Source organism: Tamandua tetradactyla, chromosome 19, assembly GCF_023851605.1.
Source record: "Tamandua tetradactyla isolate mTamTet1 chromosome 19, mTamTet1.pri, whole genome shotgun sequence".
Taxonomy (NCBI): domain Eukaryota; kingdom Metazoa; phylum Chordata; class Mammalia; order Pilosa; family Myrmecophagidae; genus Tamandua; species Tamandua tetradactyla.
The window spans coordinates 31,743,917-31,771,565 of NC_135345.1; the positions used below are offsets into that span (position 1 = coordinate 31,743,917).

General features: G+C 35.7%; 1 protein-coding gene and 1 long non-coding RNA gene across 4 annotated transcripts in view; one reads left to right on the top strand and one right to left on the bottom strand.

Moving 5' to 3' along the window:
* The window catches only part of PCDH7 (protocadherin 7), a 408,495-nt gene that overhangs the window by 112,956 nt on the left and 267,890 nt on the right, over positions 1-27,649 (top strand). The window lies entirely within an intron of this gene.
* LOC143663117 (uncharacterized) overlaps positions 1-27,649 on the bottom strand; it is a 74,656-nt gene that overhangs the window by 5,008 nt on the left and 41,999 nt on the right. The window contains exons 4-5 of one of the 2 annotated variants that reach the window (XR_013165815.1): positions 14,256-14,383; positions 11,930-12,744 (exon numbers count right to left, since the gene is read on the bottom strand). The exons of the other annotated variant lie outside the window; for it this stretch is intronic. This is a non-coding gene — a long non-coding RNA (uncharacterized LOC143663117). Of the gene's footprint in view, positions 1-11,929; positions 12,745-14,255; positions 14,384-27,649 lie in introns of those variants that run through there. 2 annotated transcript variants of the gene reach the window in all.

Here is a 27,649-nt window from a genome sequence, read left to right on the forward strand (position 1 = left end):
AGTAATGTTTACTGTGACTTGCGAAAATGTAAATTTCTCTCTTGTAAGTTTTATTGGAAAGGGTAATAATTTTGAAAACATGCTCAGTAGATCTAGGAAGAAAATAGTATTAAGAAAAAACCCCGTAGCCTGGGATGTATGATAATGGAAAAAAAAAAAAAAGAAAAAGAAAAAGACCTGGCTCTGACTGGTGCAGGTCATTTGTAGATGGTATTACAAAATCTGCAGGCTTCAACCACCAGAGATAAAACCTCTTGATGAATGCACCATTTACATTATTGTGACTCCAAATGCATGTCAAAATAACTCTTTGTTTAACTTCAATAGCTGAGCTGAGTGCCTTAGAGTCCATTACAGCAGACTCACTGTAAACCCTACTGGTTAGCACAGTGGGGCATTTTGGGCTCCTCCTTGAGACACACATAAAGCATCTAACCATGAGAAGCCAGCTTTTTATTGTCAGTATTTTCAAAAAAGAAGGTGCCAAATGACAGACAAAAATATGGAGTGGTTTGGTGTTAAAAAACTGCATCACATTTTTCTTTAAATCAAATCAGCAATTCTATGCTAAGAGGTATAACAAAGATTTCAGAAGCAAATGTGCCCCCCAAAGAATTTGATTAGACCTGTGCAGAAATTATTAAAATGACTCCTGGCTCAGGGCTTTGTTCCTTCCGGACACCTGCAGTGTGTGGTAATGCCCCTTTAACGTTCTATCAAGAGCCCTGCATGGACTGTCTGACTTGACATTGGACACTACTAAGAGGAGACAAGCATGCAGAGAAAGCGAGAGTGATTAATGTAAGACCTTCTGCAACTAGCCAGAGGCTTAAGGAATTTTTTTCTACAGCATTCCAGAGATAATTGCTTACCATTTTATCTAGGAACTTATTGCATTTAAAAAAATATGGCAAACTGTGACGCACGAGAAGTTAGTGTTACATAAGGAAGAAAAGGCCAAAAAAAAAAAAGAAAACAGGCAAAACGAGAGTGGTTGTTAGTCTGTAAAGCCTTTGCAGGTGAGGTTCACTTTATCAAAATATACCAGTTTTTGCAGACCAATGAACTCAAAGGTTTCATGCAATTTCTTCTCTGCATTCAGACAAAAGTTGCATAAATTCTCTGAAAAGGTAGTGTTTTTATAAGTCAAAATTAATATACTTGCCAGCTGGAAACTTTTATTTTCTGCAATTTCTATAAATTAATTCTCACTCTGTTATAAATGTTTCTATACATTGCACTGTAATATAAGGCCTAAACAAAGTGCAGACTTTAAAGTACAATTGATTAAAAATCTGCATAACATTATGTTTTACTCCATTACTGTCTTATATGAGACTGATTCTGTTCCAAGTTGGCATCTATAATCCACAAGAGCATCTTAGGTTCCAAAATATTGTAGCCAAATATGATCTTCTTCGTGCTGGGGCTGAGGGAGGCGGGGTGGATAATCAACTTCAGTTGCGTGTAGAATGCCCGGGCGCTCCATATGGCCTGTTTTTCATTGGCAAGTGCATACTTAAAATCTTGGGGGATTCCACTACATATGCATAAGTATTATAAATTAATGTTTTAATGTGCTTTGAGGCCCTTGTTGAATGAATGGCAGGCAAAATGAAAAGAAAAAGTAAAAACATATTTTTCAAAGAAACTATAGGCATGTGGTTCTCCCCAGGCCTCGGAAGTAGGAGCTTGAAGAGATTTTTTTTTTTTTTTTAAACTCAAGGACTTGATCTTTTCTTGTCTGGAATTAACTCTTGAGAGACAAACATAAATTAGGCATTTATTTTCTTGACACTATAGCATTCAGATTTATCTGTAATCATTCCATTCAAATCCTCTGTCTCTTCCTTAACTTATCCCTGCTTCTCAAACACATTTGAAAGTGTTTTTTCTTTTTCTTTGCTGTGTTAAATAAAAAATAGAAAATCCTTTTAGTCACTTGGAAATGATCTATCAGAAAGCTCATTTAGAAATAAAGCACTTCATGTAACAAGCAAGTCCCTGGCTTTAGTGGAGCAGTCCAAGAATCTTCTTTTTTTTTTTGAAGATTCAGATTCCTTTTCTCTCTATGCTCCCTAGAAATGTAAAGCATCTCATTTCTGTTGCAGGTCAGTGATCTCCAGGCAAAATGATTAAACCAAAGACCACCAAATAAACAAAGTCTAATATTCAGGGTTTCACCCTCAAATCAAGAGCCAACCTTTCAATTTATCATCTGAACATTTAGAAATCTAATAGTAAGTTACAGATTACTGGAGTAAGTTTTCTTCCTCCTAGCTCCCTGCCTGTCTTCCTCAGACCCACTGACCGACTTCCTTCCTTCCTTCCTTCCTTCCTCTTTCCCTTCCCTTCCTCCTTCCTCTCTTTCTCCTTTCTTTATTTCACTTTCTTTCCTTTGCTTTTTCTTTCAGGTACTTGTATTCAAACATTACTCTCTAACACATAAACTGAATAAAATCAAGAAACAATGGAATACTAGAGCTGAAAGTCCATCTTGTCTGCATAACTAATTATTACTAACATTTTAGTTCTTAATTATTAGTATTCGATGAGCAGAGATTTGTTGCCTAAAGGAAAGAGAAGGATGCTTGTACTCAAACAGGCTTAAGTTCAAGATCTCAAACTTCTTAGACTCTTTTTCTTGTTAAAGTGGGGTTGACGAGTCAGTTTATGGGGTTATAGTGTATACTGCAAGACATAATATATGCTGAATGCCTGGAATAGTGTCTGGCTCAAGGGAATGCTTAATAAACAGCAGCTAATGTTAATATCAAACACTATTTGATATTATGCAAGCCATGTAATAATTACTAGTCTGCTCAGTCCATCCTATGGTGGTGTCAGGGTAATTTTTATTTCTGCCAAGGAAACTGCAATGAGGAAATGTAACACTTACCCAAGGTTACCCATAAGTCACTCTCGCTTGTCATTAGGACTTCAGGGTTTTCAGCTTCACTGTCTGATTTCAGTCCATTAGGCCACAAAGTCATCAAAACAAACCAGAATAGAGCACCATCAAAAAAGCAAAAGTAATAAAATCAAAGGATCCTAGAGTGGTATTATACTAAAAGCCATCTGCTATCTTATTCTACATTCTCAACCCTCTTGAAATGTTATTTGTAAAGCCTTAAAAGGCTTGACTGGAAAGCTTCATGTCTTTTTTAAAGATACAGTGTATCTATTGCTGACTCATGCCTGCTGAATTAAGAATTGTAATATAGGTTTTTGAATATACATCAGAGAAATGCCAATACTTTTTACATTGCCAGAGCCCTTAGGCTCTTGCTGTTGAGAAAGAAGCTTTATGATTAGCTAAGCAAATGACCATCGCTATGGAGTTAATGGTGATGAGTAAGTGAATATGTGTGTGTGTGTTTGCAGCAGTGGATTTCTGTGACATAATCAGGTAGGGGCAAAACACACACAGACACACACAACTGCTCTGGTAGTTTTTTCACTTGACTTTGGGTGCTTTATCTCCCTGCCTTGCTCTGCCAGATGACCTTATTCTTCCCACTCCTTTTCGCATTTGAGCTTGGCAGGAACACTGTAGCTCAGTGCCACAGTGGTTACCTTAAACTCACTCACTTAAGTGGCCAATCTCATCTGTTCCTCGGTGTGGTTTGCAGGATTTGCCCCCCTCTCAGTCTTTTTACTCCCTTTCCCCGCCTTGTAGCCTTGTCTCTCACGTTGCATTTCCATTATTGTGTTTTCCTTTAAAAATAAAGCAATAAATATTTAAAACATAAGGCATTTTCACACCAGTTGTGGGAGCAGATATTTTTATGTGAACAGTAATGAGAACAAAAATTCGATTTCTCCACGCTTTAGAAAGTCCCAGCCAAGCAAAGTGCAAATTCTCAAGTTACAGGATTCTACTGTCCTATTTCTGAGGAGCACAGCAAAAAAAAAAAAAAAAGGAAAAAAAATTGCAGATATTTTAAGAGATGACAAAACAGGGAAGCAAACCAAAGTCATCACAAAAGGCTCCCAGTGTAGACCCAGCCATCTGCATACAGTTCACAGAACTCTTCTGTTTATTTATGAGGCATGGAATGTGTAAAGCCAACTTCTAGCTGTAAAAGGACATACAGTTGCTCTCATATAATTTCTTTGGCCCTTTTTTTTTCCTGCAAAATCAAAAGTTTGCTTTCTCATATGCAGGGAATCACTGCCATGCCTAAGGAACCAGTCTTTTCCGGGAATTCAAATTCGTTTGCTAAAACATTTAACATGACAACTAAAAAAGTTTACTTAAAACATAAGATCATAAGGGTTCAATAATAGTAACTTTCATTGTGAAGCAATTGGTCCTGATACATTATAGCTTGAAGTACTGCACCTGCTAAGAATATTTTAGAATGGCTGTAACATACTCCATAAAAGAAACAATTAAATTTAAGACAGAAGCATTAATTTTCAGGTATAATTTGGTTCTTTTCAAGATAGTAATCTTCGACGAAAACTGTAACAAAAAAGGACAATAAAAGAAGCCATATATGTTACTTTCAGACTACACAATTTGCTTCTCTGTAAGATGTATTTTTCTGGAGGTTTTTTTTTTTTAATAGAGAAGAAATGATTTCGTCTTGACATAATATGTTCAGGGGGCAAAACTGTTTATATATTAAAACATTAAATGTCTCTGCCATTCTTGTTCTGCGCTCTCTCTGTCTTTCTAGTTAAAGGAGAACACTATGCTTCGCAGACCAGCAAAACATATGATGTTTTTTTTTTTCAGTTTAATCTATCCAAAACATTACCCTCCAGACATTCTAAGGAAGTCATTTTTCTGACATGATGTGATTTTATGATCTCTTTGAAACATTTCCAGCCTTAAGCGTTAAACACAAAATAGGTGGGAATAGGTGCTAGCTTGAATGTTTGAACTTTAAATTTAGGTTTGGAATTACCTGCTCCCTCCAAATATGTGAAAATGTCTATGATATATATATACCCATGAATTTAAGAATATCAACAAGTATCACAGTGGGTCATATTGGGTCATGGATTGTTTAACCCTGAATATTCTTTGTGTCCTATCATTTCTAGTGCATCAACTCATGTTTTGAGACATACAAAGGAGGATGTTATACCCATCAGGAAGTGAGCACAAGTTTAATATTCTCCAGAGTACTGTTTTACCTGTCAGAGAATTTTCCTACCGATTTAAAGTCTTTATCCCTAGGAGGGGGTTAGCAGATAAATGTGGTATTTCCTTTAGGAATGTGGAGTCTGAGAGCAGGATTTCATATTGAGTTGGAAGAAGAAAAACAACTGGCCGTCAGTCACACGAGCTGGGTGTAAGGATGAGAGGTATGTTAAGGGCAGCTTGTTGTGGAATACAAACTTGATAATAATAAACTGGGCTTGAGTCTGTTGAGTCTGCTTTTAACTGTGGGTACCTGACTATCTATGGTATGTTGGGAAGAGGTATAAAACCTGTTGGTGATAATCCCTTTATTACCTGTAATATTTTATATGGTTCTGTATATACTGGGTTTGGGTACCCAGAAGTAACCTGTCTTTGAGGAGTGTCCAGTCTTACTGAACACATAGACACAAAGAATTGCAATATAGTACGGTAACTATCAATATCCAATTGTCATTTCCCCTGGAATCCTATCTCCTTTTATTCAATCCAACAATGTCTTGTTCCCTGCTTTTGAGCATTCTTCATGCTTGCGATTGGCAGCATCTCTGTGGCAGTGTGATTAGTACCTGTCTTCTACGCTAGGTTTTAGGGTCTTATAACAGAATAGACTGTAACTATATGCACCGTTTGATCCCCAGCCTGCAAAGGCAACTCCATAAATATTTTTTTGGCAGATGGATGAATGAGTGGATGATAAATGAAAGTTATGGCCAGTGAAATGTGGTTGCACTTGGTATGAAAGGTGAGGTTGGAAGGTGAAAAAGGTGGGGAAGGCATGTTACGAAGGATCTGGAACACCATGAGGTATTAGTTTTTATTCTGTAGGAAGCTATGCAAGAATTTTAGCAGAGGTGTGACAATCAAATTTATGGTTGGCAGACCACTGTGACTGTTATATAAAGGAAGGGTCATGAGAAGGCTGGAAGGAGGGAGCATGTTGGAGAGAATATTTTGTAATTTACAGAGCCCCCTGTTTAGCTTTTTTCATGGTACTTACTGCTCCCTAGTATTTGCTTATTTATTCATTTATTATCTGTCATTCCCTGTTTATCCTTCCATGAGGACAGGGAGAGTGGCCATCTTGTTCAGTGTTGTAGCCCCAGCAATTAAAATTCCTGGTATGTGGTAGGGCCTCAATTAATATGCATTGAATAAATAAATAAATATTTTTATTTAGAACTTGAGCATAGTTTGGAAGCAGTTTCTTATTTCTAAACATCTTTTTTCCTGGACATTCATCCCTTCAATCGATTTTGCATATTTAGTATCTGAAACTTGGAAATAAAATAGACATAATTCTCCCAGTTGAGGATGCAGCAGTTATTTACAAGGATTGTCATATGTTCTGATTTGTGTCTTTACTTTTGGAAGCCAGTGTTCTGTTATACATGAAGGGGAGAAAAGACTCTATCTAAGTTGATTTTAGCATGCTGCAATGTAGTTCTCTAGAGATTTGTGATAATTTGGGCTGGGATTGTAATTTATCTTTACATCAAGATTAGAATGGGCACTTCTTATCCTGGTACAGCATTCCAGTACAAAATCTATTTAAGTAAGTCTGCATAGGCTGGAGTTTCTTGTAGAGGTAGAAACTATTTCACACTTGCCTAGGCATTTAAAATTCTTTCAAAACCTCAGGAAGAAGCCCACAGTGATGATTTTCTTGAGGGTCGTTTGGTAAAACAAAACAAAAAATCCCACAGTATCTAGAGGCATATACATGATCTTGACAACCAAATTTCTATTTTCTATTAAAAATTACTTTCATTATATAGTTCTCTTGTCTTCAGTGTCTAGAGATTTTCTTAACTGGAAAGTTGTGAATGTCAGTTTATTGATATATGTATTATGAGGCAATTATTACTCTGTGGATTATTCTTAAATGTTGAGCTCTTGAATATAGCATGTAGAAATGTTTATTAACTTTTAAAAAGTCAACATATATGAATTAAGCATGAACAATATGATCTGAAAAACGGTGAATTTGAGGAGGATTTTGCTCTATAACGAATCCCCTTATAGCTTTAATAAAAAATAATCTGTATTTTCATTACAAAATTGCTGCTTTGGGTGAAAACAAAAAGTATGATTGGTAATTTTAAACATTTTTGTATACATTTAGCTATAATTATCAAATATGATTTTCAAATATCTGTTTTTAATCAGTCATTTTTAATACTATGGATTACAGATTAGTACTGATGTTCATCGTCTCCTTTCTGTTTCAACTCTGTGTTTCCTAACTTTTTCAGAGCATAACTTTCATAGTTGTTTGTAAAGTAGGTGTAGAATGAAGATAATTTAGAAAGAACTTATGGTAACAGATATTTGTAAATTTCTTTCTCCAAATCCAGCTGTTCACATCACCCACATTATATACATACATGTATATATATTGTTTTAGGTATATATTTATCATTATTTCACAAAGAATTGGAGGTTTTTCCATTTGCATATTAATGTAACATTGGAACTTGTTCTGGGAACATGGGGGTTACTGAAAATAGTACAATTATATTGTACTGTTAATATTATAGTAACTAATATTAATATTAGTTATTAGTATTTATTAATATTAATATTTAGTTACTAAAGTTCATCCTTTCTAATTGCCCTTGACATGGTTAAAATCAGCAAGGACTAGGCAAGTCTCTTCTCTTCAACATTTTGTGGGATATGGAGGTGAGAAGCACAACAGAGGTCCTTAAAAATACATGTATTATTTTGGTCTCTAAAAGTGCAATTTAGAAAGTGGTGGTTTTATTTTCCTCATTTTTTTCCACCAACAACTGGCTCAAGTCCTACTAATCTTCAGGAAAGTTTTGTATATAGTTGCTATTTTATCAGTAAATTCCTTCAAAAGAGCTTAAATACTTAAGTAATTTCCCTCGAAGCAATAATGGTGAATTATGTGGAGCTTTAATTGTGCCATTAGTTTATCTAAGCTAAAATGCAATCTGCTTAATTTGAGGGTTTTATTACACACTGGTCTCAAAAGGTGAAACACATTAAAAGCATATTGGCTCTTTTAACAGGAGGTTAAGCCTTTTCAGATAACTTCTTTAATGGAAATATTGTCCCTCACATTTACATCTCATTTACAGTGAGATGTTTATTTTAACGTGGTTATTGTACAATTTAGAAAATATATAGGAAATCTGTTTAGGTCATTCCATTTTTAAAATTTTTGGAGTAGAAGTTGTAGTTATTTTACCGAAATCCTTCTAACTTCATTATACATCTGGTTAATATGTGATTTGTTGTGGAATTATACACCTATGAGATATTATTGAAACTTAAAACATATGCCTGGGCAAAGTCCCAATGGAGTGGGAATGACCATCTACTCTTATTTGAATACCGTGGAACCAGAAATTGATTGTCTCAACACTGTGTAAAACTTGATTTAGATGTAGTGTATTTTTTAAATTTAATTTTCATCTGGAAATTATATTTTAAATTTATAGTTTAGTTAGCAGATATAGTGTTTATCAATACATTATAAATCTACTTAACTAGTAATAGTTGCATAGTCTTATGATATCTATAGCAGGGTTTCTCAACCTCAGTACTGAGACATTCAGACCAGATAATTACTCTGCATTTGGTGTCCTGTGCACTGTAGGATGCTCAGCATCATCCTTCATATCTACCCACTAGAAGTCAGTTGTGCTACCCTTTGTCATGACAATCAAAAAATATCTCCAGAGATTGCTAAATCCCATCTGAGGAGAAATTACCTTTGCTTGAAAACTGTTATTCTAAGGCACATGCACACAAACAATATTTTATTGTTGTTTATTTGTTTAAAATACATAGCATGTATATGCATGTGCGTGTGTTTAACCTCTCTGTACTATGTGCAGAAATCAGGCTTTTTCAGAGACAGGGTACAGAAATAAAAAGAAAAAAATGAACTTTATCAATAATTTACAATGCTGCTCTCCGATTTTGTACTTGTACCTCTGTTTTCCATGTGGTGGATTGCTCAAAGAATATAGAAGAATAAGGACCCACTGTGAGTAGTTTTAGCTTTCTGCATTAAGGGCTGATTCAAACTAGCTGTGTTTCAGACTTTCCTTTGTGCTTCACACCAGAAGGGTTTAGAATAAACATTTGGCTGCAATGCCTTTATAGGACTCATCCAGCTGTCCTGTGAAGGAACTGTTGCCCACACTCACATGCATTAATGGATGACATGCCAAAATATTTGTTTGCCTTCACAGAGACAAAGGAACAATGCAAATATGAAAAGCGGCTGTTAAATTACAATTTCTTTAGCCTACCAAGTGAACTTGGAACTTTTCTAAGATAGATGGTTTAGTGAAGCCATTTATTTTTATGGTGGTAATTATTAGTTGGCATTTGCTGAAAATTGTAATTCTAAGTTAATTGTATAGTGAGTTTTAATAATGCAGAGGATTTTTTTTTTTAATGCAGAGGAACTTTATAAGTAAATTATGGTATGATTCTTACTTCATTTTAGAGGATTTGCATTATATGTTTTACAAAGAAATTTTCAATTTTTATCCTGTCTTCCTCTCTGCTCTTCTCTCATCCTTATTTCATTACATTGTTCTTATTTGCTATCATTATTGCATCTCTGAACCTAGAAATATATCAGTGTGAATTTGGCATTTAGAGCAGCAGCCAATAACAGTAGCATATTACTTTAAAATGATTTTCAAGAGAAAAATGCAAACCTGTTCCCATTTTGCTACTATTAATATATATTTAATGAATTGCCTTGACATATGCTGGCTCCCTCTACAATAAGCAATACTGAGCTCACTGCCATAAAATATGCATCTAATCAATTCTACATAAATTGATTATTTACATACACAGTAAGCACAAACTTACGTAATTGTACAATCGTATTACCTTCACCAAATCAACTTTCTTTCTAAAATAGCTTTAGTCAGTGTAGCAGTAGTAAACCAAAGTCTTTTCTAGAACATAAAACTTTGCACGTAGCTGGCGTTTGACTACATTGGAAATAATTGGAAGATAACACAGCAGAGGAAAATATATCATCAGGTGAATCTCTGCATAATTATATTTTTAATGTGTTTTTATCACAGTGCTGGCATACGATGGCATACTAAATGATGATTTTGAGCATTTTTAAAGATTTCTGTAGCAAAGAGCTTCCCTTCCTTTCTCATATAGTTTTTTCCTCTTTTCAGATGAGGACTGATGCAATGAGAGCAGTGTGCCTAAATGAATACTTTTACTCGTGACTTAATTAGTCTGGCATAAACACAACACTGCTAGCTTTCTGCAGTATTGAAAATAAGTGCCTTGGTTCAGAGGTCTTTCTTTTCATAGTTCTGCTAAATCATGCTTAAAGTTCAGATTGTATTCCAGCAGTAGCATTTAAGACAGCATAGTTAAGAATCTCTTAACATTCCCATTTACAACTTTCCTTTCCTTCGGACATTTTCTTTATTGATCTTAGGATGTTTCATGGTAACAGCTTATCACTGGTTACAGCCAATGACTTAAATATGCAATTAAAATCGTACTATCCTGGCTTGGTTGTAAACTAGCCCTCACTATGGGGCTTTGGAAATACTATTTTCTTTCTTCAAGAGGTCTTCTTATTACTCCTAATAAAAGGGGGAAAAAAAAACACTACTAAGGTTGAACTCTTTGGAGAAATCACATTAGGTTCTTTATAGATTTGTAAATGAAGCTGTTTAATTTTTTTTTCCTTAGCTAATAACACTTATTGGCTTTTAACATTCCCTTCCAACTAAAACAGTTCATTTATTTATAGTTTGCCAATGGAGAGAAATAAATAGCCTGGGGATTTCTTTTTATTTTATTTTATTTTTTTTAATTTAAATGACCATGTGAAAAACTACCCTCCAGGAGAGTGTACTGTTGGTGAAAGATGGGCCCTGGGGTAACCATGGGCTTGTGTCCCAGATAAGGCTGCCTCCCCAGTAACCCAGTAACCATGCTCAGCAACATTCTAAACTCTTGTAATGATCAAACATGTCAATTCAAGTTCCTTATTTTTTTTAAATATTTTTATTAATAAAACAACATGCAAACACACAAACGTTCTTAACACACACAAACATTCTATATGTGGTATACAATCAGTGGCTCAAAATATCATCACGTAGTTGTGTATTCATCACCATTATCAGTTTTTTGAACATTCGCATCATTCCAGAAAAAAGTAAAAACGGAAAAAGAGAAAACTCATGCATACCTCACCCCTCACCCCTCCCTCTCATTGACTAGTATTTCCATCTACACAATTTATTTTAACCTTTGTTCCCCCATTATTTGTTTATTTTTTAATGCACATTTTTTACTCCTCTGTCTGTACCCTAGTTAAAAGGAGCGTCAGACACAAGGTTTTCACAATCACACAGTCACATTGTAAAAGCTGTATCGTTATACAATCAGCTTCAAGAAACAAGGTCTTGCAGAACACAATTCTACAGTTCAGGTACTTCCTTCCAGCCACTCCAATACACCACAGACTAAAAAGGGATAGCTAGATAATGCATAAGAATAACCCCCAGGATAACCTCATGACTCTGTTTGAAAGCTCTCAGTCACTGATACTTTATTTTGTCTCACTTCTCTCTTCTCCCTCTGGTCAAGAAGGTTTTCTCAATCCCTTGATCCAAGTCCTGTCTCATCCTGGGACTTCTGTTCCATGTTGTCAGGGAGGTTTATACTCCTGGGAGTCATGTCCCATGCAGAGGGGGAGGGCAGTGAGTTCACTTGTTGTGTTGGCTTACAGAAAGGCCACATATGAGCAGCAAAAAACGTTCTATGGAGGGTGACTCTTTGACCAAATTTTAAGTAGGCTTAGCCTATGCTTTGTGGGGATAAGTTTCATCGGAACAAATGCCAAGACTGAGGACTCAGCCTATTGATTTGGTTGCCCCCACTGCTTGCTAGAATGCCAGAAATTCTCCAAATGGGGAAGCTGAATATTGCCCCCTTTCTCCCCATTCCCCAAGGGGACTTTGCAGATACTTCTTTATTCACTGTTGAAGTCTCTCTGAGATTTATTGGGACATCACACTAACCTGGAGAAACCAACAAAGTCTCATGCCCTTTTCAAGATTCCATGTATTTATGGTGTTAACTAAACTGACCATACAAGTTAAATTAGGAAATGCTTTACGCAAAATATAAATTTTGCGTCAAGTAAACACCTCTCCTTTTGGTCTCACACTAAAGTTGAAATTTTAGAACATGGATTATATCATCCTTTACCCAGTCTTCTGATATCCCTTAGTCCTATCCAGGCCATCTTCATCCATGTCTCTACTTGATGTCTGCTCACTTTTTCAACTTTTAAACAGTTTCTGTATGAGGTAGTTCTGATGTTACAGCTTTAGAGCTCTAACTCTGAGTCTCAGGTGTCACATAAATAAATACCCAGAGTTTCTACGAAAGACAATGTTATATACAATCAGCTCAATGTCTCAGAATTTAGAACTAACATCAACTTCCTTGTTTTGAGGTTTAGATTACTGGGTGGGCCACGGTGGCCCAGTGGCAGAGTGCTCACCTGCCATGCCAGAGGACCCAGGTTCAATTCTCAGTGCCTGCCCATGTAAAAAAAGAAAAGAAAAAAATCAATTAAAGTTTAGGTTACTTCCTCAGCGTCACATAAATCATTGTATACTAGCTCTAAGGTCAAAAAAGGGATTTTCTGATCCTTAGCACGGGGTACTCTAATTCTTTATGCCTTTGTCCACTTCAGATTACTCTGACTGCTCCTGGTATCATAGTGTATCTTCAGAAATTTTAAATATTCTGTTTTACTGATGGTAGAGGTAAATAGATAGTAATATGCATATGTGTGTGTATGCATACGCATGTGTATTTGTATGTTTGAATTAGGTTAATTGTAAGTGTATAACTTATGCTTATTCAAAGCTGACTACATAATTTTGTAACTATTTTACATTTTCGGACTTCATTTTCCTCATGTGAAAACATAAACCTGTTATTTGTTCTGAAAGGTCTAATTCACTGAATGCAAAGCACTGATCATTAACCATTTCTCATTGGCTTCCACCTCCTCAAACCCCAACCCCCTTGAATTCACTGTTCTTTCCTGGTATTTTCATCATTAATTTCTATTCCCTGAATCCAAAACAGAAGACATTCTCCATTCATCGTGTCTCTGAAGTGTCTTTGTGGATCTGGGACCTCGGTCTGCAGTTTTTAGCTTTAGGTCAAAATTGTTCTCTTGAAAGCCGAATTTCTATGAGTTCCCTAGATTTGGTCTATAGCATTACTCTGCTTATACTTCTCCCTTTGACAATGGGCCTCCTCTTTCAGAGCCTTTACCTTTTTCTCATCTGGATGTTCATGCAGCCCTAAACCGTCTCTCTCCACAGAAACCAACCATTATCTCTTCTCATTTCAACCTATATTTTACAACCACAATTAAATTATACTTTTCGTGTGTGCAGACTTCAACTGAGAAGGTGTTCTTGATCTATATACGTATTATTTATGGTTGGGGGCCATGATTTTACTTTATCTCAGTGCCTGTTTTAGAACCTCATGGAAGAAATGAGAATGGGCTTTTAAGTTACAACTTGATGGCTAAGTATGAAGTCTACTTTGATATTGATTTTTCCCTTTGCTCTACCTCCAATTTTAATAACTGCTCTTCTCCTCATTCCCCTGACTAAGCCATAGTCTATTAGTGCTTGAAATAGACCTAAGGATAATTTAGTCACATCCCATATTATGTAACAGAAAACTGACATCAAGGGAGCCTAAATGACTTGTACTGAATCCAGTCAATATCATGCCTAGAAACCAGGCTATTTTGTTTTGTTGCTAGCGTTCCTAACTCCATACCCTTTCTAACTCTGTGCCCTTGCTTTGGATCCAGTAGTTTGACGAGGTTGCTACTTTTGGCATCTGTGCTTGAGACCTGGCCTTTTTCTTTCCAGCCTTCCATGGGACTGGAAACCTATGCCTAGACTGTAGCCCATGGCTGTACACTCAACAACACACCCCAGACTAGTCTCAGGCCCATAGCTTGCTGACTCCTAGTGATCAGGTATTGCTTTACTGCTCAAACTACACCACCTACCTGGTAATTCTGTTAGGGCCTTCTTGGATTTCTCCCAGTATCCCAGTATTACCTGTCTATGTGCTTCCGATACCATGCCTTTTTTTTGTTTTTCTCTCCTTGGCTCTCTCTGCATTCTCTCCATGTGTCTGCTCAAGAAAAAGATCAAGTATGTGATCTCCACCTTTGACTTATCTTTTAACTGATGGAGATATTGAAGGGTGCCAAGGAAATTCTTTATAAGTGTCTGTAGGATTGCTTTTGGAGATGTGTAGTCTTCTTTAAGGTGAGGGACATGTCCGTTATGACCTTGAAGATTCCCATCAATCTCTAGGAGGCTAAGGAGGTAAACTGTGTCTGTGTGTGTTTATTATGCTGAAGTAGCAAAGAAGTGATTGAAAAAATGAATTCATTGGAAGGATTCCTTTCACAAGGTGTAGTGTTGTAATGAGATATGTTTGGGTCCGGGAATGGAACTCACTTCATTTTGATTCCAGTTTCTCTACTTCTGTGAAAAAGCACATGTTAGGTGTCAGAGCTGGAATTCAAACTCAGGGTTACCAAGCTCCAAAGCCTGTGTGTTTCCCACACTATGACATAATCTCTGCTGAGAATGTTTATTTAACTCCACTGAAGCAAAGAGTACTCATGGTTTTCTGTTTTTTGTGTCAAGCAGGAAAGTCAAATGGGTTTCGTTTTACCTGCTGTTTCATAATGATTAAATGAATGTCAAATAGTTTAACATCTCTGAGCTTCAGTTGCCTCAGTTGTAAATGCTAAAATAAGATCATGTCTGTGATATATGCCTTTCAGAAATAATAGTATCAGAACTATCATCTTACCTTCTTTCTCTCTTAATGCATTGAGTATGGTACAGTTTATTTTAAGGAATGGTTATAATTAACTTTGCTTGAAAAGTTTATTGTTCTGATGGTAAATTTTATGCCCGTTGATGCCAAATACATCAGCATTAATATGTATTTAGATAGGAATGGGGAGTTGCAATAGTTTATTGCTGAACATTAGCACGCATACATACACACGTTATGATTACATAAGTGAATGAAACTCCACGTTATTCCTGAAATAAAACCTAGTCATAACCTAGGAAAAGAGATTTGTTGATTGAAAGTAATAGATGAAGTATATGAAGAATGCCATTTAATGCTCTGTGTTATTTTACATTGTTTGCTCCAATAAAACACCTAAACCAAGTGTTTTCTTGTCTAAAAAAGATTTGATGTAAGCATCTCTATTTCTGGTTTGCTAGCTGAGTGCCTTTGTGTCATGTTAAAATTTTATATTTAAGGTGCTATGACAAAATATATAAAACTGTGCTAAGACACTAGTCATCAAGCTACAGAGTCACATAACATTCAATTAGGGCCGCTTGTTTGTATGTGGCTAGATACAGATTCATGTATTATGCAATTTAGCAATTGTGTCAAAGTCAGAGAGCAAAAGACAGGGGGGGATTAGCGGATGGGGAAGTAATTACTCCAGATCGGAGGCAGTAGTCCAAGCTATTAACCGCTTCAGAGATGTCAGAGGAGAATGTGTCCTTCAGCAATACTACTTCATCTAATCAGCCAGAATCCTAAACTATCTCTTGAGACTACTTGAAGTGGTCTCAAGTTATTAATATGTTAACCAAAATGGCGGTAGAGGAGAAAGCCTCTTGGTGATCAAATCAAACAGCACTACTTGACAATCTTCATTGAATCATAATGGTCCTTCTGAAAAATTCGTGGAGGAGGAAAGACTTTAAAACTTTGCATATGGAACATTTATTTAATAATATTTTGCCCTCCAAATTTCAATAACCTTCACACATAATTCCAGTTGTTCTGCCACAGTGTGAAGGGGCGAAGGTTCAGCAGTTTTTAAGAATGATATAGAACTGTCAGAATCAGAATTCAAACTCAGGTCCACCAAGCTCAAAAAAATAAGGAATCTGTCTGTTCAAAATATTGATACAGCTTCACGAAAGGCAGAGGGTTCCTTGTTTGTGCTTTTAGTGTTTGTAGGGGATGGCAAATGGGCTTCAGTGCACCTGCTGCTTCATAAGAATTGATTGCCAATGGCCCCCAGAGTGCTACCTTGAGAAGTTCTGTGTGGTACATCGTTCATATTGGAAAAGTGACATGATTAGTTAGAGACCTGCCTTGCAATGGGAGAGGAAGACTTGCTTGACAATATTTGCCATTTCTGGGTTAGAAAGTCAAAAATGGGGAAGAATTTGTCATGGAAAAATCTAAGTTTTTGGATTAAGGTAGACATAAATCTGAATCACAGTTCACCCCTCTTAACTGGTGTTGAGGAAACCAACTTCTCTGATAAACGGAAAATTACACCAGGCTCTCAGAACTTCTGAAGATGAAAGGAATACAATGTTTAGGACAGGGCTTGGTGAGTATTAGGAATTTTTTCTTCTATTTATCATTATCCACCTCTTCCAGGTGCATTCACAATTACTTTCTTACAGTGGGCTCCTGGGCCAGTTTTTATTTATTGCAGTGTTGCAACATGCCTAAAATATTTGGTACAGGTATCCAGCATAAATGATGTCACATTTTATTCTTCACATAGCATTGCTTTTTTCCTCCTTAATGTTATGCCACTTTAGATGTATAAGTGTATCTACCAGATCAGTCAGAAGTTTCTTTTAGACCATGGTGTGTACTCAAAAGCCTATTTTCCTTCTGAGTAGCTATGGAAGAATGGATTCCTAAGAGACTAGCTTAATCAAACTTAAAAGCAAATGTAAATTTAAATCAACCATGCAGCCCTACTGTACAGCAATTAACATTTTCAAGGTAAAATGAAATGTGATGATAGTAAATACAGGTTCTATACAGAATTGGAAACATTCTGTTTTGTGGTGTATTTGGGCAGAGAATTGAAATTTGAAGGGAAAACCATTATTAACACATTGGCTTTGCCATTTCAAGATATAATTCCAATTTGATTACAACTTTCTATTAAAAAATATGCAGTGATTTCAGTTTTCCACCTCACAGGCTTGATCAGGTTTTCGGAACGTTGGCGTTTCTGACATTTGGGACCGATGACTCTTTGCTCTGGGGGTTGTCCTGGGCCTTGTGAGCTGCTTAGCAGCATTCCTGGCTCTACCTGTTCAGGTGCTTGCAGTGGAGCTCCATCACCCCTAGTTGTGCTGACCAAATGACCTTCCCACACCAAGCACTTATTTAGAAATTAAGAGAACTGGTTTGCTTTCCAGCTCTACCGTTCGCTGTCTGTTTAAACTTTCGTAGTCCCTTATTCTCTCTGGACTTGTTTTCCACTTAAATAAACAAGGGATTTGAATAATTTTATTCTGCTCTAAAATGCTCTGGTCTGATCTTCCCATCACTTTCCTAAGGGGGAAGACATTTTTTCAATGACAGAAGGTCCTTAAGGGATGGTCCTTGGGAGTTAAGCAGGAAAGACTATGAAGAAATGGGGGGCAGCACAAGCAGCACTCCTGGAACCATGCATTTTCTGTATGAATGTCACTCAGGAGTCTGAACTTTCACAGATGTGCTCACTCACCATAGAAATCTGTTTGAAGAAATTGGGACGAAGGGGATAGGGGGTGGAAGGTGGTCAGGGGATGTTGGGATGCTGCAATAAATTTCTCAGGAGCATTGAAGAACTAAGACATTTTCTTCTATGTAATGCTTATATATATATATTTAAAAACCTATCTGTTGGTGAAAGAAGTATTATGATTCATATCTAACTTATCAAGATCTCTGTTGCTCAGAGAGTTACGTGACTCTCCTAAATTCATGATGTAGACAATGCTTTGGCTCAAGCTTCTTTCCTTTCTTTCTGGTGAGGGAGTAGAGGAAAAGCATTTGCCTTCTGAAGCCAGAAAGCTCATGGCTAATTTTCAAGGTTTGCGAAATCTGCTGTTGTGGTATTTCTGGGTCTGCTGACAAGGACAGGAACCAGTGCATGGGTGAAATGTCCATGCAGAGACAGCACTATTGCTGGATAATGGAGATTCTTATTTAATCAGCCTGCGTTAGGGAAAGCACAGTATGAATTAAAGCTTTTAAGGATGTTTGATTTGTCAAACTCAGAATAAAACATCCAGACCTGCTCTTTCTTCATTTCCGGCTTTACCCTTTATTATGTTTCTTCACTCTTGTCTTTATTTATTTTATTTTTTTTAAGACATCGGTTGCCCATCGTCCCTTCAGCCAGCCTGTCCCCAGCATGACGAGGCTTCTGCACACTTGGTATGACTTTGACTAACTCTCTGGCTGGCCAGTGGACAATGATGCTCTGTGCAGCACACTCACCCTTCCCCCCTCAGAAGAAATCATTTTTGCTTGAAGTTGTCCTCCATCACGAGTCAAATGAGCCTCTCTTGGAATCTGGCTTCTTTGTAACCTGCTGCTACCACATTACTGTATTGGCATCAAACAGGGTCGTATATCAGTGCAAGTTAATTTCTGGAAATATGTTAAATAGGATGATCTTTTGCTCTGTCGCAGGCAAATTCTGCTGGTAAATGTAATTATGCTTTGGAGTTAGCATGGGGATAATCTGAGCCTGTTCTTTTCCTTGTTAAAAAGCTAGAGGACAGGTAATTTATTATATGCTTGTTCACCCTGAATCGGTCAGGACCACGATATTTGAGAATCCTTCATTTGAGGCTATCAAGTCATTGGAGAAGATGAAATCTACATTGTGCTGTAATCTGCCGGAGAGTCCCTGCCATCAGTAAAATGTCGGATCTGCCAGCATTGTTGATGTAAGGGGCACTGGCCCTGTGATTGCCAGCTGAATAATAGTGACAAGTAATTTTACTGAAGTATCAAGTGAAAATTTAAACCACTTGATATTCTTTTCCTTGAACCCATTTTCTTACTTTTGATGGAAAAAGGGAGTTTTAGAAAATACAGTGAGTTTTGTATTGGCTTCAAACAAAATGTTTGTCGCCCTTAAACCTAAATTTTGTTCATCTGAGAGGTTATGCCAAGAAGAATTAACAGATTGCCATAACAGATTTAAAAAGCTATTTTTTCAAGATTAAAAAAAGTTATTTTTTCAAGATTTAAAGCTCTCTATTTTACCATCTTGTTCTGAGTCACTATTTTTATCATAATCTTGTGGAGGGTTTGTGTTTTGTTCCTGAAGAGAGAAGATTTCTTCCCCCACCATGGAAGTCATATCAATTCTTGATATTGCTGAAACTAACTTTTCATAAAAGAATGTTTTCTCTCCCATTTAGGCTGAGAATTTAATAGATTAAGGAAGAAAATATAGATTTATCTTTGAGCTTCTTAAATAATTCAAAATTATCAGATGTTACTAAAGCTTAGAAGTCAGGTATGAACAATGGAATCTATTCTACAGTCATTTGCTTAAAAATTGATTCAATTTTTCAATTTATAAAAATATAAAATCACCATTTCATATATATAAACGTATACATTCTATTACTGACTAGAGAAATATAAGTCAAGTGAGGTTTTGAAAGTATTTTTATTTCCTGATATGTATATATTAACTGCTGACAAACTTGACTGTAATTTGCTCACATAATAAGATTAAACAAAAGTGTATAGATGTTTTACTGAAAACGCAAGTTTAATGACTTTTAAAAATCCATATTTTTGCTTAAAAAAAGGACAATTAGATTTACTTCACGCAAACAAGATCCTGCAGTATTTGAGTGTGGAAACTACATCTAATTCTTTACTTAAAACAATTATGGAAGCTTTTCTTCCAATTTTTTTTTAATCTTCTAATGATTCCACTTTGTCAGGCATTTCAATTATGAAGGAACAGCAGTGGTGGTGGTGAGTCAACGTGGAGGTTGAAATAGAGAAGTTATGAAATACACTCTGAAATTAGCAAACAAGGTTAATGGTGATGTTTGAATGAAGCCTTTTCAAACCCACTGTCAAAACACGACTTCTTTTCCCCTCTTTTGAATCTCATGGCAACCTCGCTACCTTTTACAGTTGCTTTCCCTCTGGTGTGTGTTTTCTAAACGCCTTGCACTTAATAGGCATATTTTAGAGATCCAATTTTGCTGTCTGCTTCAGAGCAGCCATGCTGTGGAAACCCAACCATTGTAGACTGTCTGGATAATGTTTTCATCAAGTCATTAATATTATTATTGAGGATGACATGAGGAAGTTATCTCCCCTTGCTCAAGCCATCTTATTTATTAAAGACCACAACCCCTTGTTCTTTATAAAGGATGTGGTTTCATCAAGTTAACTTTTAGATGTGGAGCTGTTTTCCATTATAATTTCAATTTATGTCTGTCTGCAGTGTTTCCTGCAGCGCTTCCAAGACTTTTTCCTGTAGGTAAAGGATGGCCGGGTTACAAGTAGGTGTTCTATGGCTCTCAGTTCATGTTAGAGTTGAAGACACCAGGGAAGACCAGCTTACCCAGAATCTTCATTTTAGACATGAGGCAACAATCTCGGACTGTCATGCTCAGGAGCATAGAAATAATGAAGTCTATTATGAAAATCCCCGCACCTCAGCAAGTGTGCTTCTCATCTATACCATCCTGCCCTTTTGCACAAGTCCTGCGTTTATTAGATCTATTTTCTCGGGACCCTGAAAGCCAGGTGTTTATATTAGTCTTTTTGCTCGGGATCATTTTTCCATTGTTTATTTTGAATCATAGCACGGATCTCAGCCTTCTGCTTTGTGCATGATTCACTTCAACTGTTCTACAGGCTATGTGTGGAACTCTAACATAAACAAAGTTTTTGTAAAAGCAGCATTATTGCTTTTGTAAAAATGATGCATGCTTAGTGTGCAAATTTAAAGTAATACGTGGTTGAATAAAGGAGAGACCAAAAATAACCAGATGTTTCATTCTGCACTGAAACTCGCAGCGAATATTTTGACAAACTTACTTCCAATTATATCTCCCTGCAAAGATTTATTTATTGATATAAATACCAATTTCTGCCTGCATCGAATTATACCATAATATATTACCAATAATGTATGAGTTTGCCGATATCTCTATCATGGTTAATACAGATTTTGTAAATCTTTTAAATTTTTGCCATTGTGATTTCCATGCAAAAAAATGTCTCTTTTTTTTCTTTTCTCACTAGCTCAAGCTGAAGCCTTTGAATCACATTTTCATGTGCTTTTCTCTTATTTGTATTGGCACAAGCATGTGCTTCTTTTGGTCTTTACTGATTTGTAAAATCTGTTATCTATTTGGTGATTCAATCTCTACACTTGATATTTTCCAACTATTTTTTTCAAATTTTTTTTAACTTTGCTACCCGCAACATATTTTGCTTTATTTTATTTTATTTTATCTTTGACTAGTATACTTTTTTTTCTTTTAAATGAAGATAAATTACTTTAAACCACTCAGGTAATGGAGTAAATTTATTACAGACATTATATCCACAGGTAGGCTTACAGATGAGAATGGTAATAGGAAATAATGACTCAAGTGATTTTTAAACCATCTTGCTGCAGAAGTATGTAATATTGCTAAAATCTCTGTGTTGAGTAAAGGGTCTCTTATTAGGCAAGAGTACCAAAAGCTTGAGTACGTTTAGCCATCCTAATTAGCTGTTTACTGATTTCCTACCATTGGATTAGTATCCCTTGGGCATTTACTTCTTCATCTTGTTATTGTGCTCGGACTCCATATGAAACTTTGTTTTAAAAATCTTAAGCGTGTACTGCATGAGCAGAGTTCCTGAACTGAATATATTAAATTCTTTTCCTGAATCCTACCAATTTGCCATATGTTATTTTATCACAGGATAGTGGAAATAAAAACCGATCACCTGGAAGTAAACTACATTGCCGGAAAGATGATGGCTACCTATATGTTTGGTCAATAATGTTCATATTCTCTATCGTTCATTTTAAGCTATCCAGTTTACGGCAATGATGCTTTCCTGCAAATAACCTTTCTTGCTTGCTTTTTTCCTTTCTTCTTTCTTTTTTGTCTACTTCTTTTTCTTTACAATTGGTATTCTTGTTGTTGTAATGAAGTTGTTCGTTTCGTTTTAATGTAGTGCATTTTCTGTTTTAAGATTTTCAATCTGCCTAACCAAAATCCCATTGTTTCCATCCTGCGCTCCTTCAAACATCCTTGAAGTAAAATTGATTGCTAGGTAACAATGACTTCTGATGGGTCAAGGTGAACTAATGATTCAGCATTTTAAAAATTTAAAAAAACTTTTTGATTGTGGATTGACAATTGCAGTGATGTCTAATGAAGCTAATAAATCTGCCTGGTACTTAGATACTGCTCTCAGAGTATGAGGTATTTTCAGAACAATAGTTATTACTTTTTTCTCTCTGCATGCACAGCAAAGAGGACTTTGATTCTTTAGAGGACAAAATTGTTCTTAGTTAGAAAAAAAGAAGAATGTAGACAATTGAAAGAAAACTAAAAGCCAGCAGGATTTTGCCTCTAATAGATAGAGAAACTATAAAGACTGAATAAAGTACATTGAGAAGAGAAGCCTCCCAATGAGTTAGTAGTTTGAACACTGTGGTACAAAGGGGAAATCAATAAAAAGTAACCTTTTTATGAAAATGTGACTGAGGCTAGGGATCTTCTCATTTTTACTGAATGGGGCAATACTAAATTAGTGAAAGCAGTAACTATAATTTTCTGGTGCATCTACCACATATTAGATACATTTTAGGTGCTAACATCAATAGCATATGCTCTGTGAGGTCCATTTTACAGATAAAGAAATCAGAAGTTCAGGGAGGTGAAATAATTTTAGAACATGTTTTGTAAGTACTGGAGCACCAGGATTGCCTGACTTCAAAACGCATGCTTTTACAATTTCCAGTGAAAGGAATTTCCCAGGAGCAAACAAAAAAAAAAGGGTCTTCGTGAACTCTATGGTTATCAAAACAGATACTGTTGAATTGAAAAATCTCTTTGTTCTGCCCTAAGGAAGTAGAACAGAGAAGATAATGATAGGTGTGAATGAATGATTAGTTCCTTCCTTTTTTTTTGGTATCATATGTAGTTTTACATTGGAAAGTTTCAGTTTAAAGGTCCTCAAATAAGGCTTATCTATTCCATTCATTATAATTCTCAAATCATGCATCATTCTTTGCATATTTTGGGAATCTGTGTGAACAAACAAGTACTGTTTGGATATTGTGCTTATCTGTCCAGTATCTTCTTCTTCAAATGATTGCCTATTTCCTCAGTCTGTTCCAAGAACAATACCAGAATCATTGCTCCTTTAAAAAAGCTCAAATTTTGAAGTGATAAAATCAGTATACAACAGTTTTATGTAAAAAACAAATGTGAAAATACTAGGATTCTATGTCCTTTTTATTTTAAAATTTATCATGTGATCCTTTCACAATATAACGCATAGGCTTATTTCAGTCCCCATAATTAGGTTCCAGGCTACTGGAGGACAGAAAACATCTTATACTTGTCTTTGAATCTCTAGCAACTAATATATTATCATACCATTGCATGGTATTTTGAGTAAATATCATTTTTTGAATAGAACAGCTTTCTGCATGAAAATCATTGGAAAATAAAACATTTGGTGATCTACATATTTTATAGTATTTAAAAAGGATTTTAGGGCAGTGCGATGGTGGCTCAGTGGCAGAATTCTTACCTACCATGCTGGAGACCCAGGTTTGATTCCCGGTGACTGCCCATGCAAAAAGTAATAATGATGATAATAATAAATAAAAAAAAAAAAACTTTTGGAGTTTGTGGTAATATCTTACCTTCTTCAAATGTGATTGCAGAGCAGAGAAAGGAAGAGAGAAACAGGAGAGGGGGAAATTCATGAGTTGTCTACTGAATCAGTTGTATTACATGACAACCACACCTTACATATTTAAAGTGCTCTTCTTTGCATGTGAGAAAGATACCACTAATGAGTCAACCTCCGCATTACGTGATATTGAGTTGTTTTTCTGGTAGAGGTAATTACTTTTCTCTGATTCACACCCACTCTTGGTTCTGATTCCCTAGTGATAAACTGCATGGAGGTATAACTTTATTGGCCAGGGTTACGGTTATATTCTCTTAACAGCAGATCTGAGCAATTGATGTTTTTTTTTCCCCTACATCTTATGTTATAATAACCATTTGAGCAAAATAGCTGTGTATTCCACAAAATGAACAACTAAAAAGACCCTTCATTCTATTCCTGTTTTCTCTCATGCAACCATCTTTTCATTATTTGTCAATTGATAGATTTGGAACAGGTGATTTTGACGATGTTCAGATTCTAAAAATTTATGAGTCATAAATTTAATATAAAGCAATGGGATTAATTTTTGCACATTAATTCCTCATGTGTCAATCAATGTTTTATTAGGAAGTTTTTCTTATTGTATAGAAAATAGAAATAGAAAAAAGTGTGTGTCGAAATAGCATACTTTAATGTATAGAAAATAGAAAAATGCGTGTCAAAATACTGTTACATGAATTATTTATAATTGGTGTATTTTTTATGGTAAAAAATAATCATACTTTCCTCACCCAGAAGTTGGTTATATATAGGATATATAGAAGTATAATATTTGTTTGGTCTTTATTTTATATTACTTTTCAATGTAAAGCTTCTAATTAACTTTGACCTTTCACATGATGAGCTATGGAAGAAACTTAAGCATAGAAAATATAATCCTGTTAATAGCAATTAAGTAGTCTGCCCTCTATATTTGAAAAGGTGAAAAGTACCATGGAAATGATATTTTTAAAGCTATCACTTTATGGTTGAAGAAACCAAGGTCCAGACCAAACAGCTGGTTGGCGTTTTAGCACCCACAGATTCTGGTCCTTGGACTTCCTGCTTATCCATTATTTCTTTAAACTGCCAAGTAGTTAAGAATAAGGCATTGATGATTTGCGTATCAACCCAGTGGGAATTTGCAGCTGGATCGCAAACCACAACTTATTTTCTGTGTTCTCCAGGAATTTCAGAGAAAAAGGCCAACTGAAGGGAATTTCCTACAGCCTAACATATTTCCTTTGTAGGGCTTAGAATTGTCATAATTTTGTTATTCTCTTGATGGAAAACTCTCTTGTCATCAGCAATCTATATTTCACAATGTATAAAGTCATGCTGAGAATTTGGGGAAACTCTATTTCTTTAAGAAGAGATTTGTGTTATGATAGGTTGACTACAGTGAAATACAGAAATTGTTCTATGAAATATTTCTCCTTTGAAATGGCTATGTAATGAGACATCACAAAATTATATTTCAGAATTGATAGTATATTTTATCCACTGTTATACCAAGATAATATCCTATGCCAATTGCAAATATCCTTTCAGGGTTTGCTGCCTTTGCTGAATCTTTAGATGCTGCAAGTTTTAAATAAATACACTGAGAAAAATCTTGCTTTCTGTGCCCTTTTCTTAGCAGCTTCTTTCAGCTGAACAACAAAAGGGTCATAAGTAAGATCAGGTGAAGTATCATTTGATTTAGTTTTTATTTGAAGTAAAAATATTTGTTCTTCTGACATTCTGATGTCTGTAGCACTCCATTTTTAAAGGTTTAATGCAATACCATGATTTAGCGTAGCTTGGAATCACATGATTGAGGAAATATAATTTTGATCATGAGTATTTATTGCCTAAAGTGAGTTAAAGGAACAAACAAATATCTGATTTTCTAACCATATGTAGGAAACACATACCAGAGTAAAAACAAATTATTTCGTATTTGTTAAAATCAGTGAAAAGAGGGCTATTGATTTATTTATTTTGGCCTGACAGTTTTAACATTACCACTAAAAGTAGGCCATTTGCAATTTCAAAATTCTCTTCAATTCACATGTTTTCTGGGATCAGAGTACCACTAAGGGAAATTGGACTTTTGCCTGGTGGTTATGGAATACCCCTCCTTGTTCCAAAACATTATGGAATGAAGAAGTTATTGTACTGGTTTACTGCCTAGAAAATGTTCCTTCTTTTCCTGAGTATGCAGGTAGCTATTAGCTATACTGTTTTCCCGAACCACTGAATGTGACTGATATAGGGGTTCTCAGACGAGGTTGCTTGTGCTCCCTAGAGAACATTTGGCAATCCCTGGGGTGGTAGAGCTGTTGCCACCTCGTGAGTGAAAACCATAAATACTGTTAAACATATGATGATGCTCAAGACAACCCCCATAAAAATGAATTTTCCGGGCCAAAATATCAATAGTGCTGAGGTTGAGCAACCCTGCTTTAATGTTCATTACATTTCATTGTGATCGTTTGTTTCCCTGTTTCACCTTTACTGGCTGGTAAGAGTTTTACTTGCCAAGGATTGTATTTCTGCCTCCTGGAGTATCCTGGATCTGGTACATTCACAGGAACACAAGAGGTGTTCAATAAATGTTGAGTATTGAATGGCTCTTAATCCTAAATTTTGCTATGACTATTAAGCACTTCTAAGTTTTCTCCAAATGGTCATCGTGAGGTTTGGAGTTCAGTTTTGAAACTTTTGTATTAAACTATGTCACAGAGAAAATTGCGCAGTCCTTAAAGGTACAGGTCAATAAAACATTATAAAGTGAACACATTGACATAACTGCCTCCCAGATTAAGAAATACACATTACCAGCCCTTATCAAGAATGTGTCTCTAAAAAATAGTTCCTTCCTCATGCCCCAAAGTAACCGCAACCTCAATTTCTGACACCAATGTTCTATTGTTTGAATTTTTCTAGTTGAATGTTAAAGCAGTTTGTGAGATTCAAGTTGTGTATAGCTGTTAGTTGTTCATTTTGATTGCTGAACAGAATTTCATAGCATGAATATATCACAATTTTATTCGTTTAATTGCTGATGTATAACTTGGTTATTCCCAGTATTTAGCCAGAATTAAGTTACTTAAATATTTATATGCAGATCCTTTGGTATACATATGCACGCATTTCTGTTGGGGTACATAGTAGAAGTGGAATTACTGGGTAATAGGGCAATGAGTATGTTCAATTTAAATATGAGACATGCTCATACAGAAAAAGGGCAAAGTAGTCCTTTTTTCCAATTCACAGGTAGATTTTACAAGGAATTTGATGCCACCTGAGATAAAAATAACCTCTAACATCACAGACTGAGGCGGAGATTTAATTACACATGGTTTTTGCCCTTTGTTTTATTATTTAACAGGTTCCTATCGTCTTAAAAGTTGTTCATTCATCTATGATAACATAGGCTTAATAAATGTGACGACTTCAAAATAGCTAATGTTAAATAAAGAACTTTTCTACTCAATCTATGTCAATCATAACTCCCCACATTACACATATCTCCACTATGCTTATTTTACCTATTGACATTCTATTTTAAACCTTTCATCCACTTGCAATTCTGTTGCTTTTTTCTTATTTAGTTCATCTTTATTCATTGAATCATAGTAGTTGTTCTTCCCATTAGGTAAGGTACTTCTATGCATTTTT